The following is a 19244-nucleotide window of genomic DNA, read 5'->3' as shown; positions in this document are numbered from 1 at the left end:
AGGGATCATGTTTATTGACAAGTAACTCATCAAGAAACTCTATTAATACGCCTGGCAGAGGCTCAGCTCCTGGACTTGGTCGTCTGAGGCCATAGGAGGAAGGAGGACTGGGAAAAGGAGAATCTGTCTGCAAACTAAAAGGTGGGGGTGGGGAAGACCCCTAGCTTGCTTATTTGTACTTTTAGATTAAATTAACACAGAGACTCATACTGAGACATTTAAAACCATTTTAATCAGCAGCTTAATGGTTTCAAAGAATATCTATACAGCATCATGCAAGGCAACCAGGACAGGAGTGGGCCTTACTTATATCCCAAATGAAACAGCTTTTGCAAGATGTGGATATACTGGAATACATTAATACAGACCATAACCTGCAAGTACGGCTGAAGTATATTTTTTATAAACAGCTATTTTTTTTAATGCAAAGTCACAGCTCTGGGTACTCTTTTTTACCCAAACTTTTCCTTGGATTCCTAATGAAATGATTCACAATTTCAAGATTCCCTGGAATTCACTTATCAATAATGGTCATTACTTTGCTTTCATTCACTTATAAAGGACTTGCTTTTCAATTTGAAATGTCATCGAATAATTAAACAGCAATGGGAAATTGCCCTTTGTATTTGCCTTTCTTTGGATTCTAATTGAAAGAGGCAGACTGCTGTCCTGAATGGTGAACATGAATGCGGCTAGGAATGGAAATGCCATGGATTAACCACAAGTCACTTGCCCCTCCTGTTCTCTGCATCGTGCCAGGACTAGTGAATGAATAAAACAGGACACACACATAAGATTGTTGATATTACAGGTATGGTTCTCAGATCCAAGAATTGGTGGAATCCTGTATTGTAAACCTAAGCTCACTTGGTGATTACGTATCACAGACATACACATAGTACCTGTTCATTATTAATGCAATAGAATTAAATGCAATTGTGGAATGGCCCATTGGAGAATACAATATAATAAACTGAGGACATGATTTATATTGCTGTAGACAGCTTTAAAGTATAGCAATTTACTGCAGTTTCAGTGGTGTTTCTTGTTCTTAACCTGGTTCCCAGAATGTCTTGTTTGCCAGAAACATTTGTATCTATATAGCCATAAATTATGGCCTGTTCCCATGTGTTAATAATAGGATAAATAGTTCATAGTGTTTCCCCATCTACCAATAATAGATTAAACAATCTGGCACAGATCTCACAGGCGTTTCTTTTTATCTCTTCTTTATTTAGTGACATATAAACTTTTTATGACTTCCCGTCCAAGGTGCAAGAGTAAAGGGCAAGACTATTTGATTGATCATATAATGTCCAGGAAATTATTTTCTTAATCACCCTGACTGTTCTAAAATCAATATCTCCTATATTTCGCTATTCTGTAAGTACCCACACCTGTAATGAACTCTCTGCTAGAGTGTTTAACTATGGATCATATTTATTAATGAATTAAAATACAAACATGCAAAATATCCCTCACCCAATGCCATAAGTTATGTAATTTATTAGTATTATCCTTCATTTTTATAGCACCCACATATTCTGCAGTGCTTTTTATATACAGTTCATTCCCTAGAATCCCTGCATGTATGTATGTATATTTTATGTATATTGCGCTACCTATGTTTGCAGCACTGTACAGCAAAAAAATAAATTAACAGAACAAACAGGGGGTCACTAAAATAATGACATATAATTACAATACAGTTGCTAGATTGCCCAGAGCTTAAGTGTCCAAGAGACAAGAGGATGGAAGGTCCCTGCCCTGCAGAGCTAACAGTCTTAATGGAAGGGTAACTTACAGACACAAATAGGAGAGCATTTAGTGCTGCAGGTTACAGGTCAGTGACACTGCAGTATAAGTACCAGTTCCCAGTTCAGGTGCTATGCTAGTGCCCCAAGAGGTAGTCTTTAGAGTATTTTAGAGAGTTTAGTTCTGAAGACACTGAGGGAGGATTCTCTGGAGAAATTCAGGGATCGGCAGAAAGGAAACAGAAATAGTACTGGGGGGTACAACCAAGCATTTGCTCTGAGAGGAGTTGGGAGTCAGCCAGGAACGTGTGGAGACAAAAGAGAAGAGATGTAGTGAGGCGCAGAGGAATGAAGGGCTTTGAAGGTTATGAGAAGATGTTTGTAAGTTATTCTTTGTTTTATGTTTAAAATCTAAAGTCCGTAATGCATTTAAATAGAATCTATAGTCTGTTGTATCAGGAGCCAGTTAAACTTTGTGTGTTTTTCTGGAATGTCGGAGGAAAATTGAGTACCGGAGGGAACCCATCCTGACACAGGGGAAACATACTTCTCTTTCAGATAGTGTCCTGGCTGGAACTGAACCTGAGAACCCAGTGCTGCAAAGCAGCAATGCTAATCACAGAGACACCATGTAATACCATAGGTGTAATTTTAACAAAGTTGTAAATGATTCACACAGCACAAATTCACACACACAGCACTTTCACTTGCATAGGGTTTTTACCCTTTGCACCATTTATTAAGAGGAAAGGAGGAGCTAAGAACAAAATGAAATGCATAAAAAATGTAGTTACTTGTAAAAGGCAGGTTATAAGTCCAGGATTACACTTGCAATAATTAGTCTGCCTTTTTGATATAGTGCTGTGTGCGCTGCTGGCTGTAATGTGCATGAAAAGGAATAACATCCCTGTGCAGTGTGTTTCATAAAGGGACAATATACACCTAAAAACACTTAAAAGCCCAATAAATAAGACTTGTTTTTAAAATGAATTATACTTTTCCTTTTAGTTAAAAAATCCATATTCTCCTAATTTTGTTGCCATTTTAAAGCTTGTTTTTAAAAGTTGTTTTTAAAAGTTTTTTTGAAAGTTGTTTTATTTTTCACTGAACATTTGTCGCCCTTTAGGGCTGTGACAGACAGGGAGATTAGTAGTGGGCGACTAATCTCCCCGAAATGGCATCCCACTGGCTAGAATGTAAATCGCCAGTGGGATGGCATACGCGGTGTGATTTGCCGGAATTGCCAAAGTTGCCTTGAGAGGAAACTTCGGTGCCCCATATGCCATCCCACCGGCGATTTACATCCTAGCCTGTGGGATGGCATTTCGGGGAGATTAGTCGCCCGCAACAAGGGAGATTTGCAACGCGGCGACTAATCTTCCTGTCTGTCACAGCCAGGTTGGCGAGCGAGCAGATCTTCTCCCGATATCCCCACCTACGGGTGGGCGATATCGGGGGAACTTAGGCTAATTCAGTCCTTTGGCCCTGGGGCCAAACAATCAAATTATAACGACTGTTAAGGGCGCAGTCGGTTCGGGGAAGCTCAATACCAGAGGCCTTCTCAGTAACCAGGTAATTAGTTTTATCAGCTCTTTCAGGAAGTGCTAAAGTGGTAAAGTGAAACTGGTTTTTATATAATACTGTTTGGTGTTAGAAATACCAGAAACCATAGATATTTCTTAATCATAACAATAGGCAAAAGGTCTGTTCAGCAGAAACCCTAATTGTTGAGGACATTTTAAAAAGGGGTGTATACCGTTCCTTTAAAAGAGATACGGCCAGTCAGTCCCCAGTTACAGTAACCTGAAATTTTTTGAGTCCCCTTATGTAAGGAAGCTATGTCCAGCCAATAGTGGAGGAAGAGAGCTATAAATCATTGATGGAACAGTGGGCAAAATACTGCTTCATGAACTCTGAACAGTTTCTTATTACATTTGCACACTCACCAACACATCCACATCATCAATATTGGCAAAACCCCATTAAGTGTTATTTAAGATTGAACTTCAACATTATATATTATGTCACATTGTAGATTAAAAAGTTAGTAAAGTTGCCACAACAGAAAAATTGCATATGCCAGTAAAAAGTGCTTTTATATAAATTACACAGACTTAAAAAGTGTAGTCGTTTTCTAAACACCTGTGAGGGTTATATTAAATAAATGTGTGAAAGTGTCCGGACATCATCTTTTATTAAAGGGGCAGTATACTCCTTGTTCTAGTGAAAAGAATAGGGTTATACTTTTTCTCTATTGTTTTAACAGAGATGTTGAATCATTCATTTCCACAGAAGTTATTCGGAGCGATCTTTCTCCCTCTTCTCTCTTCTTTTCCCCAGGGAAAGCAAGCTTGCACTCTTCTGCACATGCGCCTGCCTGGCCTGGAGGGAAGATTAGGCAGAAAAATCAGAAGACGATGGCGCCGAGATTCTTCTGTAGAAATACCCCAGGTTGGTGCAGATTTCAACAAACAGGAGCACTGGCCCACAGTATCAGGTAAGCAATTTTAATCACTTGGGGGTGCCTACCATTTTAGGCACCGCCCAGTGATTTCAGCTTTAATTCTTCTTTAATCACTAAAAATCTATGTTTTTCGTTATTGCTTGAGCTCAACAGGGCAAACGGGAACTGAAGGAGAAGCTACTCCATGTTTGGTTCTTGTGAGGGTGATAAATAGATTATCGGTGCACACAGACACAAGGGAACACTGGAAGTAACACCTGGGGCTCCTGTATTGTGTGGCACTTACACATGCAAATTGCACCTAGTGAATTGAAGGCTAATGTCATAGGTAGCACCATTCACACACCAATTCAGTAAGAAATTCTTATGCCGCAATAGGCTAATGATTTACAATTTATTAATGGAGAAGGAAAGTTTCAGCAAATATACAGCACCCCCAGTGATTGTAATCACTAACTTGGTACCCCAATGCAGAAAACTTTTATTTGTTTATTGAGCACCATGGAGTGAGCAATGTATGGAACATGAAACAGCACTTATATTTGATTGCCAGCGCTACCCCCAAGAGGTTTTATAGCTACAGAGCTGTTTTTGTTAACACCAGTATACCTGGACAAATACACTTCAGGATTCTGAGAGCTAATAAAGCTTGTCTCTAATGTCTGCCAAATGAAACCTTATCTATTTTCTTGCCAGGATGCAGCTATTAAAAGAGTATATACATATTACATGCATTATTTATCAATCTAACTGTTCTTACCGGCATTGCAGCATAGCACAGAAATCTGTATTTTAATCGTACAGGGGAGATGTGTCTATACAGTAAGGTTCATCTCAAATGCACAGGTATGGGATCCGTTATCCAGAAACCCGTTATCCAGGAAGTTCCAAATTACGGGAAGGCCACCTTCCATAGATCCACCTTTAATCGAAAAATGTAATTTTTTATAAATATATTCCTTTTTCTCTGTAATAATAAAACAGTTAGGTTTTTAATGTTTAAATTATTTTTTAGACTTAAGAGATCCAAATTAGGAAAACACTTCTATTCAAACATTCTGGATAACAGGTCCCATGCCTGTATTTATGTTTTATATTCTTATACACAATTACTACTATTATTAAAACGTATATCATATAAAACACTGACATATTCTGCAGAAATGTACAATAAATCGGTGTATTCGTTAAATATACAAGTAAAATACAAAACAACCATTTACCAATACAAAAGATAATGAGGGTTGTAGCATGTGAATCAGAAGCATTTGCACTACATGTGTATGCATTTTTTTATTACTTTGAGGTTTTTTTTATATACTTTACCCTACCGCGTAAGCCTCTGGGGGTAAATCCTGTCAGTAACCCCAAACCTGTATAAATCATAATTAAACTGCTTGCCAGCTAGCTTCTTTTCCACACGGGTGTTTGCAACTGCCTTGCTAGTTTGTTAGGTTTATGCAGCAGTGTTTCTAGCCCTAATGCCGCATGAGGTGTTTTTTTTGGTAACTTGTTAGGGGCTGCCGCCTAATGGCACAGCGCCCCGGGCTAATGCCAAATGGGGCTGATTCTTGGTTTGCAGAGAAATGCCCAAATACTCATTTGTAATTAGGGTGATAATCATCCATGCTGGGAACTGCAGTCTCATAACAGATGAAGGACCAAAGGCTGGAAAGTCAGATTTTACATAAATAATGGAGCCCCAGTAATTTAGTTTTGCCTTGCTAAATTCAGTCTTTCTGATGCTAAAAACTGGCCTGCAAACTGTGTGCAATGCTGCATTGTTATTATTATATCACTTGGCAGGGAGTGCTGCAGTGTGCATTTGCTCACCCTGGATAACCTCACATAGGCATTGCTTATAGTTTGATTTTAGCCCTGTCACAGCACAATAATAGGATTAAAAGTATGGGACCTGTTATCCAGAATGCATGGATCCTGGGGTTTTCTGGATTAGAAGTCTTTCAGTAATTGGGATCCCCATACTTTATATCTACCAAAAAAATCATTTAAACATTAAATAAACCCTATAGGATTGAGTTACCATCAATATGGATTCATGCAGCTCAGCTACCATCAAGAAAATGTACTGTTTTATTATTACAGGGAGAAAGGAAATACATTTTTAAAATCTGAATTATTTGATTAAAAGGAACTTTATGGGAAATTACCTTCTTTTTACCCCTCACATATCTGTATCCAAGCATATAAACACATACATGCATACAAAGGTATTGGATCAGTTATCCAGTTGGGTCTTTCTGTAATTTCAGTCTCCATACCTGGTCTACTAAAAAAAATCATTTAAACATTAAATAGACCCAATAGGCTTGTTTTGCCACCAATAAGGATTCATGCAGCTCAGTTACCACCAAGTACAAACTACTGTTTTATTATTACAGAGAAAAATGAAATATGTTTTAAAATTATTTGCTTAAAATGAAGCCTATTGGAGATGAGCTTCCCGTAATTTGGAGCTTTCTGGATAACAAATCGCATACCCATATATGAAATGTTCTGATGTGGAAGAATATTTGAAGTGTACTTGTTTTGAAGAATGATGTTTGCTGTAAAAGTAATGAATGAAAGGATTAAAATATCCAACATGAGTTGCATAACTGGTTGGAAATACAGGTATAGGACCATTATCCAGAATGCTCAGGACCAAGGGTATTGAAGATAAGGGGTCTGTCTGCAGTTTGGATCTCCATACCTTACGTCTACTAAAAAAACAATAAAATATTAATTAAATCCAATAGGCTTGTTTTGTCCCCAATAAGGGGTAATTATATCTTAGTTGGGATCAAGTACAAGGTACTGTTTTATTATTACAGAGAAAAAAAAAATACATTTTAAAAATCTGAATTATTTGATTAAAATGGAGTCTATGGGAAACAGGCTTTTTGTAATTCGTAACTTTTTTGGATAATGGGTTTCTGGATAATGAATCCCTTTAATGTCCTGGTTGGTGTCCAGAGTGACAATAAGGCCAAATCGACAAGAATGGCACATAAGTGGGTGTTCTGTGCTTTGTTGGTATAATCACATTCTCTGCCCCCGTGATTGGAATCCTCTAGGAGTCCTGAACTCCACCAGTAATAGTACATTGTGTAATGAATTCCAAACATGGACAAGCAGGTCCCATAACATCCATCATTTGCAACAGAAATCGATGAGGGAATTACCTATAGTAAGTGGAGAAGAGCTTGTGCAAGCATGCATGGTTAAACACAACTCAGCTAATGGATGACTTCATTCATAGATACAAAATAATGGCCTTCATTAACTCCTTGCTTATTGTGGGGAACAGACACTTCTGAATGCCTCTCAGTCAGTTATGTGCTATATATAATGTACACACAAAAATATATCTCACTGGGATATTGTTTCACATCTCATAAAATATACCACCACCAATACAATGTTAAAAGAAAGCCTATTTTTCTAGTAAGTAATATAATTAAAATTATACTCAGTTAGAAATGAGATGGCCGTTCCTATGTGTATGGAGTTATTTGAATGGGATGGCGTATATCATTTTTATATCATTCCTCTCCTTTTAGCAATGCTCAAGTAATGAATCCATTCTGTTTTGTGGTGCCAACTGTAAGGACCCTAAGGAAAAGCAGATATCCTATTTTCCTTAGGGTCCTTTAAGCTGGCACCACAAAACAGGATGGATGGACCACGGATGACCCAATGCACTGGTTGCAGGTTTTTTTGTTTTTTCTTGGCTAAACAGGGAAAACAGGGAAAATAGAGAAACTGAAACACTTCCATGTTTGGTCTAATTTGGTAGATGATTCCCTGTGCACAGATAATCCCCTGCATAATGGGATTCTGTTAACAAAACAGTCACAACAAAGGGTGAAAGGAAAGGGTCATACACTGCTGTTATCTAATTTGCAAGGACCAAACATGGAACAGCTTAAGTTTTCCTGTTTGTCCTGTTTAGTTAAAAAAATAACAAAAACCCACCTGTTCTAACAATAGGTAAAAAGTATGCCCAGCACAAGCCCTGTTTATTACACTCATGCTGAGTAAGGGGGTATAAATGCACTCATGTCTTGTCTCTGCCTGTATGTTTATGAAAATATGCACCAGGCATGCAGCTGCCTCAGTAATTTCATGTATTTATTTATTTCTGCTGCTTCACCTCCACTGTGTCTCCCTATTTGTGTTGTCACCTTCTGAATTTTCTATGTCTGGGCAGGGGGTGGAGCAATTACAATTTTAGTGCAGATCGGTGATATAAAAAGTACCTGTTTAACTGCTGTCAATTAATTATTTACTCCCAGAGTTCAAATTCAACAACATCATACCTCGCTAACTCTGTGAGAGCCCAACCTGGGCTTGAAAGTTGCATGTTTCCTTGTTGTACTGGTAGTTGCTGGGTGTTATCTCTTACATGGAAGGGTTAAGGGCAGGTAATGATATACAACAGCACTGCCTACACCTCAGGGGAATTCCACTAGGAAAAATAAATCACAAACAATTTGTAGTAACAAAGATAAGTTTATATAAAGAAATGAAATGCAGTAAGCATTAAATACAATCACAACTATATAAACCCTGCACTGGGGAACCCCTGTTATATATTAAAGTTCTGGCACAGTCTCTCCCAGGACCCACACTGCACTCCGGGTGACTGGGGACTCACACAGTGGTTAAAGGACAATTAAAGGTTAATATAAATTAAAAGTAAGTCCAAAGGCATTCTTTTTAAGTACTTACTGCATATCTAAATTCCCAGATCCCTGCTTGCTTCTCTGAGATATGGTGCTGGCAGCCTACAGCAGTGTGAAGACTACAGTGACATCACTGAAATCTCTCTCCCCTTCCTGTAGGTGCCAGCGGCAGCCTTCCTATTCTCTGAGCATGTGTGTAACTTGATCCTGTCTCCTGTTCTGAGCTACACATGCCCACCAGCCAATCAGAAGTGGATCTGGCAGAGGGGAGGGGGGGGAGGGAATGAAACACATGTGCAGTATGAAGCAAGGAGGGAAAGGAAAGGAGAATAACTTTTTAGAGATGGCTGCCTGTTCTAGAAAATGTGAAGTAAGTGTGACTGAGTAAATATGTGATTAGGGGAGCCAAAAGTGTGGCGTTGTTACTAAACAATAGGAGGACTATTGGGCAGTATGCTTTTTACATTTTGACTTGCATTCTCCTTTAAGGCATCCAACAGCAGCTAAGCACAGACCTGTATCTGTGGCAAGGCCACAAAGGCCGGGGCCTAGGGCAGCACAAATCTAGGAGTGGCCGCCCAGCCAAATCTGAACTTTGCTTACATACAGAGCACTGGGTTCAAGGCACGCTGGAGATTTCTGTGCATCCTGTTGTGACTTCTAATATCATCATATTTTTCAACAGGGGGTACCTTATTTATTATAATATACTAATTATAGTGAGTCATGTGACAAAAATTACATCACTGATCACTGTTGATGTCAAATAACTGTTGACATCACTAAGCACTGAGCACCATTTATAAGGATATATTTTACAGGGTATTCATGGCTCTTGTGTAATATATATATTATATACTGTACATTTATAAATATTTAACCCTTGTTACCACATTTGTGCATTTTTCTTAGTTTTGAGACATTTCTATGCAGCAGTACCGACATCCATCTAACAGCCGCACAACATGAGCCTTTTACAGATGTTTCGTTTTAAAGGGCTGATGTGGCAACCCTAGCCGCAGATAGTGCATGACTTGAGAATTTATGTTGCATCACAGTAACAAATCTGGAGCTAAACTGGGAAGCACTAGTGACGGAAATAAATCCAGTAGGCTTGTTAATTGCAAGTAGCAGCATTGTCAGAAACATGTCTGAACAGGCTTAGCATATGTGCTTCCAAAAGCTTCAAAACAACCTGTATACAAATAGACTTGTGTATATACATATATATGTTTGTGTGAGTGTTTCTTTCTCTGTATATATATATATATCTTGGTTTTTCCCTCTTGTAAAAGAGACAGATTAAAAACCTAGACACTTATGAGCCAGGAGCTTGTTACAGTCCGCCCCAGAGTCAGGCTATCTCCCTGGCTACTAGACATACCGTTACACCTGATCTGGGCTTCCAATGGCTCCAAGTTTTAATTTAGACTCAGTCTTGGCCACACGGCGGGTGCTGATAAATTTAGTTGGGGATTAAGGAGCCCAAAAGATAGGAGAGGCCCTTAAAAGGAGCCTTAGGGCGGGAGGAACATTGACAAGCAAAGCATCCTGACTTGCCTTGAAAGGTGATGCAGAATCCCAGGATACAGAGAAGAAGATGCAGATAATGTCTAGCAATTCTGGGTACAGATGCAGTGTTTCCTTTTGCATCTTAAAACTGTCATGCCTGTAGTTATTGCTGCCTCTGCAAAATGTTATGGCTCCTTATAGCAAATTCCCCAGTGCCTCCAAGGTAATGTCCCAGAAATAAAAGAACTTGGTTATTACTAGACATTACTATTAGACGATAAACTAATTGAGGCACCTCTCATCTGAAACACCAAGGCAAAGAATAGGAAGGGACACAGGGGTGCTGTTTTCTATAGCAATATAACATTAAAACCATATAAAATGTATAATTAATGTATAATGCAAAGTTGCTGTAAAGTATTGTTTCTTTCATAAGACAAAAGTGTATTTTTTTTGGTTTGCTATAGTGATCACAAGCACTGCCCTATTTCTTCTTCATAGGCTGCCTTTCATTTTCCACCACCCAGTAGCTGATTTCTTTTTAGCTTGTTGCTAAGCAAAACATTGGTGCGATTCTCATGCAATGAAAAGCTATACCATTGTACCACTGATGCTTAGTGGGTTGGTCAGTCATCCATTCCAACCAATCAGCAGTTAGCTTTGGTAGCCTCTTTGAAAAAAAAATGATTTGGTTACTACAGGTTACAAGACTGGGTACAAAGTTTGCACCTTGTATATATATATATATATATATATATAGATGAGATGAGATGATGTCCAGAGGGCAAGTTTTTTCTGCTTGTTAAAAACAATGATGTATGATAACCTGCCAAACTGCAAACCTTAATTGCAGCCAGACTATCATTTTATCTTGATATCAAATAAGACATTTTGACCACCATTACTTTCAAGGGCATTCAGATCGGTTCCTTCTCATCTAAAGTGGATGTGAAAGGGAAGCAAGCTGTGGTCTATGTGCCCCATGTGACATTGCTATTGCAAATTAATTTGTAAAATTCCTTTATTTTTAGAGGTAAAATGAAATGCTGGAGAATATTCTTTCCGGCTGGAAGGGGAAAGAGGTGTGCAGTGTTTATGGTAGGCACACTGGGGCTTTCAGGAATGTCGGTGTGGTTCCCACATCAAAATCAGACATTTATTGAATTCACATCCTGCTGGGTTAATTAGAAATTAATTAAGATGAATGATGCATTGCACTGCTTCATGTCAAGCCACATAGGTTGCATCTAAATTATTGCTAATCAGTCATGCAGCATGTGGATTCAGTTTGTGTCCTCTTTAGGCTGGGGTGTATTTTGCAAGGAGACAAGCTCACATACTGTGATGAAGCTCTTGCACAGGGACCATTGCAGCCATGCTGGAGCAGGTTTATTGTTTTGAAAAACAAGTGCCCTTTCCACATGACAGTTTTAAAGGTCCTTGGTTGAATGATAAGGTTTGGGGAAGCAATATATTTGCAGATAAGGAAATGCCTATATATCTGTTTAGTATCAAATAGTTCCTAAAGGGACACAGGTGCCCATCTTGCCCATTACAGTGACTCCAAAGCCTGTAGACATTATTTTATGCCTATGGTTCATTCCTGTACTTGAATTTTAAATATATTTCATAATATTAAGGGGGTGTAGCATTTGCAATTCATTGCCATGTATTTATCTTTAATTTCTTAAAATACACCCATTCATCCAGTGTGAACCCCAAGAGCTGAAAACTGCCAGTGGCTGTTAAACTCTTTTAGTGCAGAGAGCGCTATTGTGCAGCCCCACCTCTGGCGCAGGAAAAGTAAGCGCTGGGGGTCATAGAATCATGCCTGCCTAGATGCGAGAGGGAAGGAGAAGTAAAAGGTAATGAGGAAAAGGAGTTCTCCTGTGTTAAAAGGTGCAATTGTAGTAGACAATAGACAACAGTAGACTGGACGGCAGCGCCCTAGCCGCCTAAGGTGGCCAAGTTGATGCCACCCTCCGTGAGAGGGAGGGGGGGGCACATCGCTAGTGCAGCGCGCACAATAGCTCTCTCTGTACTAGAAGAACCAAAATTCTGATTTAAAAAATTGCGGCTCTTTAAATGATCAGGAGTGGCTTTCTGGCGCCCCTGGTAACTTGCTGGGCGAGGCCACCTAAGGCGGGTTCCTCAACTCAGCTCCCCTGCTGGACAGACACAGGGACACTTAGCACAACTATATGGAAATACAAGGTTTGGAAGAAAGTACTGTTAATTATCCATATGTGCAACATTTTCATCCATTTTAGTACGACCGCCCTGTGGTCATACATCTCACATATATTCTCAATCAATAATACATGCTATTCATTATTCAGATAAATGAACTTCCCAATCATTTATAAAGAGAAGCAGCAGAACTGGGCTATGATGTTTTAGCACTAATTCTTACCCCAGGGCCAGGATAATATTTCCTTCTAGTTCTACATGGAGCCCATAGGCTGCATTCTGTGCCCCTCTGTAGGAAGCAGTCAGATCCCTTTGTACCTGTATAAACAGAGCTCTTGGTCCTGCTTTCCCCTTCTTCCTCTGACAAATTATCCCCATTTCTGTGCTAGTACTGCAGCTGTTTGGGAGTGGGGAGGTTTGGTGACAGGCTGCTAATTGGTTGCTGTTTTTAAGAGTAATGGCCTTTAGAGCTTTTCATGAAACCCGTATAATTAAAAGCTAGAATATCCTGCAACACAAGAGCATGGTGCTGTATAGAAGGCTTTAGGCATAAAAATGATGCACAGAACTTAACACTGCAGTTATGCCTCCCTCAGATCCCATTGTAATAGATCAATCAGTAATCGGCACTACAGAATTCATGGCGATAAAATGCAAATGAGAACACCGACTACATCAGCGTCCTATTCATTTGCCCTTCAGCTGCTCTCTGTGTGCCGTGTACAGCTCAGCATATTCCATTATCCCTACTCTGCTCCGTATGGATTTGCATACTATTACCAATGCCTTTTCTAGTGTGCCTTAACCCACAGGGCCTAATGTGTAGATTTGTGCTTTTGAGCAGTAAATGCTTATTTATGAACTGTAAGCTCTCCATTCATATTCCTGGTGCTTAGAGGACACTAATAAATACTTGCTATAGATAATCTCAGGGCTGTATGCTTTTACCACGAGTGTTTAAAGGGATACTGTCATGATCTTTATGGTATAGTTTTTATATTTAAATTACACTGTTTACATATCAAATAATTCACTCTACCAATTAAAATTTTGTTTTATTATTTTTTTAGCTGTAATATTGGTATGTAGGAGCCATCTCAGTGCATTGTGCCTGAGTCTGAGCTTTCAGAAGGAGCCAGCGCTACACATTAGAACTGCTTTCAGGTAATCTATTGTTTCTCCTACTCCCATGTAACTGGAGGAGTCCCAAGCCGGACTTGGATTTCTTACTATTGAGTGCTATTCTGATATCTACTGGGAGCTGCTATCTTACTCCCTTCCCATTGTTCTGCTGATCGGCTGCTGGGAGGGGGGTGATATCATTCCAACTTGCAGCTCAGCAGTAAAGTGTGACTGAAGTTTATCAGAGCACAGGTCACATGGCTGTGGCACTCTGAAAAATGAAGAATATGGCTTGCCCTATGTGAAATTTCAAAATTAAATATAAAAAAATATGTTTAAAACATATTTTTCCATCACAGTATACCTTTAAAATCTGTTTACTAAACAAGTTCCCTTTTGAGATGGAGAATTGGTGAGGAGGTAGCACCAGTTTTGCACAATGAAACACATGCAAAGGTTCCAGGCAAGCCACACTGAGCTCCTGACCCACAGCTACAAAAACAGCTACAAGAACGTAATTACTGCTGTAATCCAGTTCCTCCATTATAGGACAAATTTAATCCTGTATATATATATGTTTTGCCAGATAGGTATGCCAGGGTATAATCTGCCAGGCATGCCGGTGCATTGGTTGTCAGACTTTTTCAGTTCAAGTTCCTCCTTGAAGTTCCAAACTTTGGCCAAGAGTATCCTTAGCTCAGGAGTCTCTATGAGAACAAATGAGCTCAGTTCTGTTTGATTTCTCCCCAAAGTAATCTTTGTACACTGCTATTATTTATGTGCAGGTTTGGGATGGCGTCAGTCAGTTGTAGAACCAGAGGCAGAAGGTTATTTATGTTTATCAATAAGGGAGGACTAAAAAACTGGTCTGGTGGTAAAAAACCCAGTGGGCATGTCTGACCTAGACCCAATTCCCACCTACAAGAATGGTTGCTGCCCTGTTGCCATTGCTTCCTTCATCCCCTGATCATGGCGAAGATTGCATAAGGTACACTTGGGGGAAAGGGGTTGGCGGTCAGCGAGTGGGTGGGTGGGCAGACGGGTTGCGGGGTGTGGGGGCCGCTGGGGTAGAAGCCTGGTTAGCCTCACACACCCTAGTCTGATGCTTCATTGTCATCCCCTAATTTAACCTTTCTTTGTGGTTTTGAGACACTTAACCTTAATGCATGTCTGCCTGCGTATATTTGAGATGGTGATATCTATCAGAGGTCTGATCTGTCAGGCAACAATGCTATATTCAGTGCTTGTTTGCTTTGGTTATACTGTGTATATTAAGTGTCCTGTGGCTGTTTGCATTAGTTCTCCTGTCTGTACGTGACACAGTGTATGTGTGTGCTAGTTGGTAACATCATACCTGATAAAGAGATGTCATTTTTTTCTCGAAAGCTTGCATTTTTACATGTAACAGTTAGCCAAAAACCATATCACATTACCACAAAAAGTATCTTCTGACCTATGGCTAACACAGTACAACAATCTACTACTGTGCGTGTTAGTAATACAGTTTGCATAGATTAGTAATATTGTGTCTGCCTGCATATGTCACGCTCTTTTGCCAGTGTGTGGCTAAGAGATCTAGGTGGGCACTTTGATTAAATTTCCCATTTTCAGCAGTTTAGACACTGCCTGTGGCCAAATTCCCTCTCTGCTTCCATCTGCTGCCCACAAATGGCAATGCGACAGGTGTGGAACTAGGCACTCAAGAGCGTGAGAAATTTAGGGAATAATAAAAACAAAAGGAGAAAATGGGACTCTATTGTGATGTTTCATTTCAGCGGCAGTATATTACATAATATTAAAAACATTTCTCCATGTAGTGGATGATGTGGAAGACCTCTGGCAGAAGAGGTGTTAAAATATTGTTTCGACACATTAACTCAGCACTGTGCTGGGTGGCGACGAGCTGATCCGGTGCCAAGTGCCTTTCATTTAGGGGAGTAACAGGATCACAGGCCTAAGGGAATTCCCAAAGTGGAATCCTCTACTGCAGGGCTGGATCATTTCATGTTGCAATAGAAACTTGAGCTCCTGCTTATATTCCTGCTAGAGGTTTATGTCACTGTCACATCTCTGTGCGGCAGCCTCAACACTGATGAACTGCATCTCCTTTAGCTAAACAAGCAGGGGTAATCTCATTTCCCTTGCCTCTTAGCTCTTAGATGGCAATGTTCATTGCTTTAGGTGGTCAGCAATCCCAGCACACCATGCTGTAGCCTTGGTCTTGGTTTTAACTAACTATAAACCTTTATGGACACCATATGGAGAGCCATGATTTGGTAAAGTACAGTAGTGTTGAATAAGACTCTACCATTGCATGAAAATATAAATTAAGCTACTGTATATATAAATGTGGTCAATTATCTTGGCATGAAAAGAAAGATAGTTCTTCTGCATCCAATGTAGTATCGTACCCACTCCAACATCTCTGATTTTGAAAGGCCTTATCAAACTGACCATCTGAAGCAGCACCCAATTCTTCCCAGCTAAGGTGGATATATGTGGGTCCCCAAGCACACCAAAAAGCAATTCAATACCATTTTGTGCTGCCTGGACCCAATCCTCATTGACTGGCGGTAGCAAGCATGTTGGTCCATCTGTATGTATGGATATGAGGGCTTTATAAAAGGCAGGGAGGAAATTTCCAACCTCCTTGAACGTTTTCACATGGATTTTTGCATTGTTTCTACTGCAGAGTGGCACTCTATAGTATATAAAGCAGCCATAAACGGATGAGCATGTTACATGAGCTAACTGTAGCTACGTGCCAGTGTGAAATCATCCCTTTCTAGGAAAGTTTATTGAGAAAGCCTGTGCAATGGGAAGTGATGCAATGCTGGAATGGTTTAGGAAACGCACACACACACAATACATCTACAGTACTACTAATGCCCACATTGTTTTTGTGCTTAAAGTCGATGAATAAAAGTTGCAACTTTTCTAAGATTTACTATGCAACAAAACTGCGACAATTCTGAATCCGAAAATACGCCATCTAAAACTTGGCAAGATTATGTAGAAGTTATTGCCAGATGTCCCTCCTTTTTGTGCACCTATACGAAAAAGTCGCAGTTATCAGGCAGTTTTCGTGACTTTTCCAAAACTTACTGTATTCCCTGTACATGCTTTTTCAGTTCCATTATTTTGATACATGTCAGACATTTGTGGAAATGAGTTTATTTGAATTAAAAAAAAATTAGAAAATTCAAGTTTTAGTAAATCTGCCTCCACGATTTATCAACATTCAAATTGAAGTTTTCGCTGTGATGTAGTGTTTCCTCGGTATAAAAAAATGCAGTTGCTATGTTTTGTAAATGTAACTTGTAAGCGCAAATAACTAGAAAACTTGATTATAAAATAATCAGCAGCTAATAGCTGGCGAGGTTGTGTAGAATCAATCGGAGTTGTATTTTTGAAATTCAGTCTAGTTCTAGAGTTGAGTTTTTGAGATGAATTCAAGACATAAATGAAGACAAAATCAAGGCATGAACGAAAGGGTAGATAGAATGTGATTTCCCTGTGTATCTGTCTATAGGTGATTGCTGAGTACGGGTGATTTTTCTCTTTCCCCAACTATACCCAGTGGCATCAATATGGAACTAGGGCCCTGGTTGAAAATTGCAACTGTCCACCCGCCCTTGTCTTGCTATGTATTCTATAATGCATTCTATAGTTAACAGTAAAAGTCTATGGTGAATTGGAATTATTTGTAGATTGTAAGCTCTTTTGGGCAGGGCCCTCTTCACCTCTTGTATCGGTTATTGATTGCTTTATATGTTACTCTGTATGTCCAATGTATGAAACCCACTTATTGTACAGCGATGCGGAATATGTTGGCGCTTTATAAATAAATGTTAATAATAATAATAATAATAATTATATTTGTGTAATTATTTGGGCTTCCATGAGATCCATGGGACCAGCAAGGTCGCTGGGCCCCAGTGCATCCTTTTGTAATTCCTGACTGTACTACCAGAATATATAGGATCCAGGGAAATGTATGAATAGTGTTGCATTGGTTTTCCTTTACACGTTCACATGGGATACTTAGATCACACTACAAACCATTCCTGTAACCCAGAGCAACCATTTAGCAGGCAGCATTTACTTCTCTGCTGTCTCAAAGCAAAAAATTGAAAGGTTGCAAAAGGAGCAAATACAGTTATGACATTATCCCATTGAACCAAGACTGGTTAGAAAACTAAAAATAACTGAGGTTTAATAGAAAGAAGATTATGAATACAAAATTTACTACTATTTATTTGCCCTCACCGATAAATTGATATTAAATGGTTAATAGCGGGGATAATATAATGTGTGAAACATAAGGTTTTGTGGGACTGGCTCACTGCTATTGGCCACTGGCATGAATAATGCAATAGTGATATTTTGCAAATGGGCACATGTGTTTGTGTAATACAGACCTGGGAATGTGTTTGCATAATGGCACTGCTGGCGGAGCCCCAGCTCTGGTAGGCAGCTTGCGTCTTTATGATTTACATTAGGAGTTAGACATTTCAGGCCATATGTTGCTCATTCGCAACATAAAATAGATGTCTGTTACAGCTTCCATTTAATCTTTTCAGGGCATCAAACAGCAAGCTAATATTACTATGGGCTGCATAGTTTTGCCCAGTGGTTTTAGGCATAATGTTATTACAATGTTTATCTGCTAAAAATAGCAGCCCATTCCTATAGTTATATACGTAGCAGCTTTACTTTCTAATTACATTTACAAATAATGAATAAATAATGAATGAATGCTTATTGGACAATTGCTTGGAATTATATTGTCTTTCATTAGACAAAATGTTATTATCAGGTGCACATCCCCTTTAAATACTTTTTTTCCATAATCTCTTTTTGATATTTGCACCTTCTGTCCCTATCCTGCTGGGGATAGAGTGGAGGGAAATGATTTGAAACTAAAGGTCATGTCTGTATGTTTGTATTTCTACCAGTTTGCTCCCACACTCCAAAAACATATAGGTAGATTAATTGGCTACTGATGAAACTGAACCTAGTGTGTGAATGTGATGGGGACCTTAGATTGTAAGCTCCTCTGGGGCAGGGACTGATGGGAATGATATAATGCAGGGCTGCCCAACTGGCGGCCCCCTGTGTGCCCCCCATCTGTCTGGCTGCTCTGACTGCTTACCTTTGCATAAGCTTTAAATGGTATCAGTACTGAGATTAACTGGCCCCTGCATTGTTCACACCTCAGATTCAGGCAGTAAGACCCTGTATTGTTCACATATGTAAGCCCCTCTATTGTTCACACCTCAGATCTGTGTGTGCCATACTCTGCCTGCCCTATGCTGCCTGTGTGTGCATTACTCTGCCTGCCCTATGCTGCCTGTGTGTGCCATGCTCTGCCTGCCCTATGCTGCCTGTGTGTGCCATGCTCTGCCTGCCCTATGCTGCCTGTGTGTACCATACTCTGCCTGCCCTATGCTGCCTGTGTGTGCCATACTCTGCCTGCCCTATGCTGCCTGTGTGTGCCATACTCTGCCTGCC

General features: G+C 39.6%; 1 protein-coding gene across 1 annotated transcript in view; it reads left to right on the top strand.

The window, feature by feature from the left end:
- The first annotated feature begins 88 nt into the window (after positions 1-88).
- The window catches only part of ncf4 (neutrophil cytosolic factor 4), a 38027-nt gene continuing 18871 nt past the window's right edge, over positions 89-19244 (top strand). The window contains exons 1-2 of the mRNA XM_031900132.1: positions 89-811; positions 4095-4251. The gene's annotated coding sequence lies outside the window, so the exon portion shown is untranslated. The remainder of the gene's footprint in view (positions 812-4094; positions 4252-19244) is intronic.

This window comes from Xenopus tropicalis, chromosome 4 (genome assembly GCF_000004195.4).
Source record: "Xenopus tropicalis strain Nigerian chromosome 4, UCB_Xtro_10.0, whole genome shotgun sequence".
NCBI lineage: Eukaryota > Metazoa > Chordata > Amphibia > Anura > Pipidae > Xenopus > Xenopus tropicalis.
Note: the sequence above shows the minus strand (reverse complement) of the source record. Positions and strands in the feature narration are given on the sequence as shown.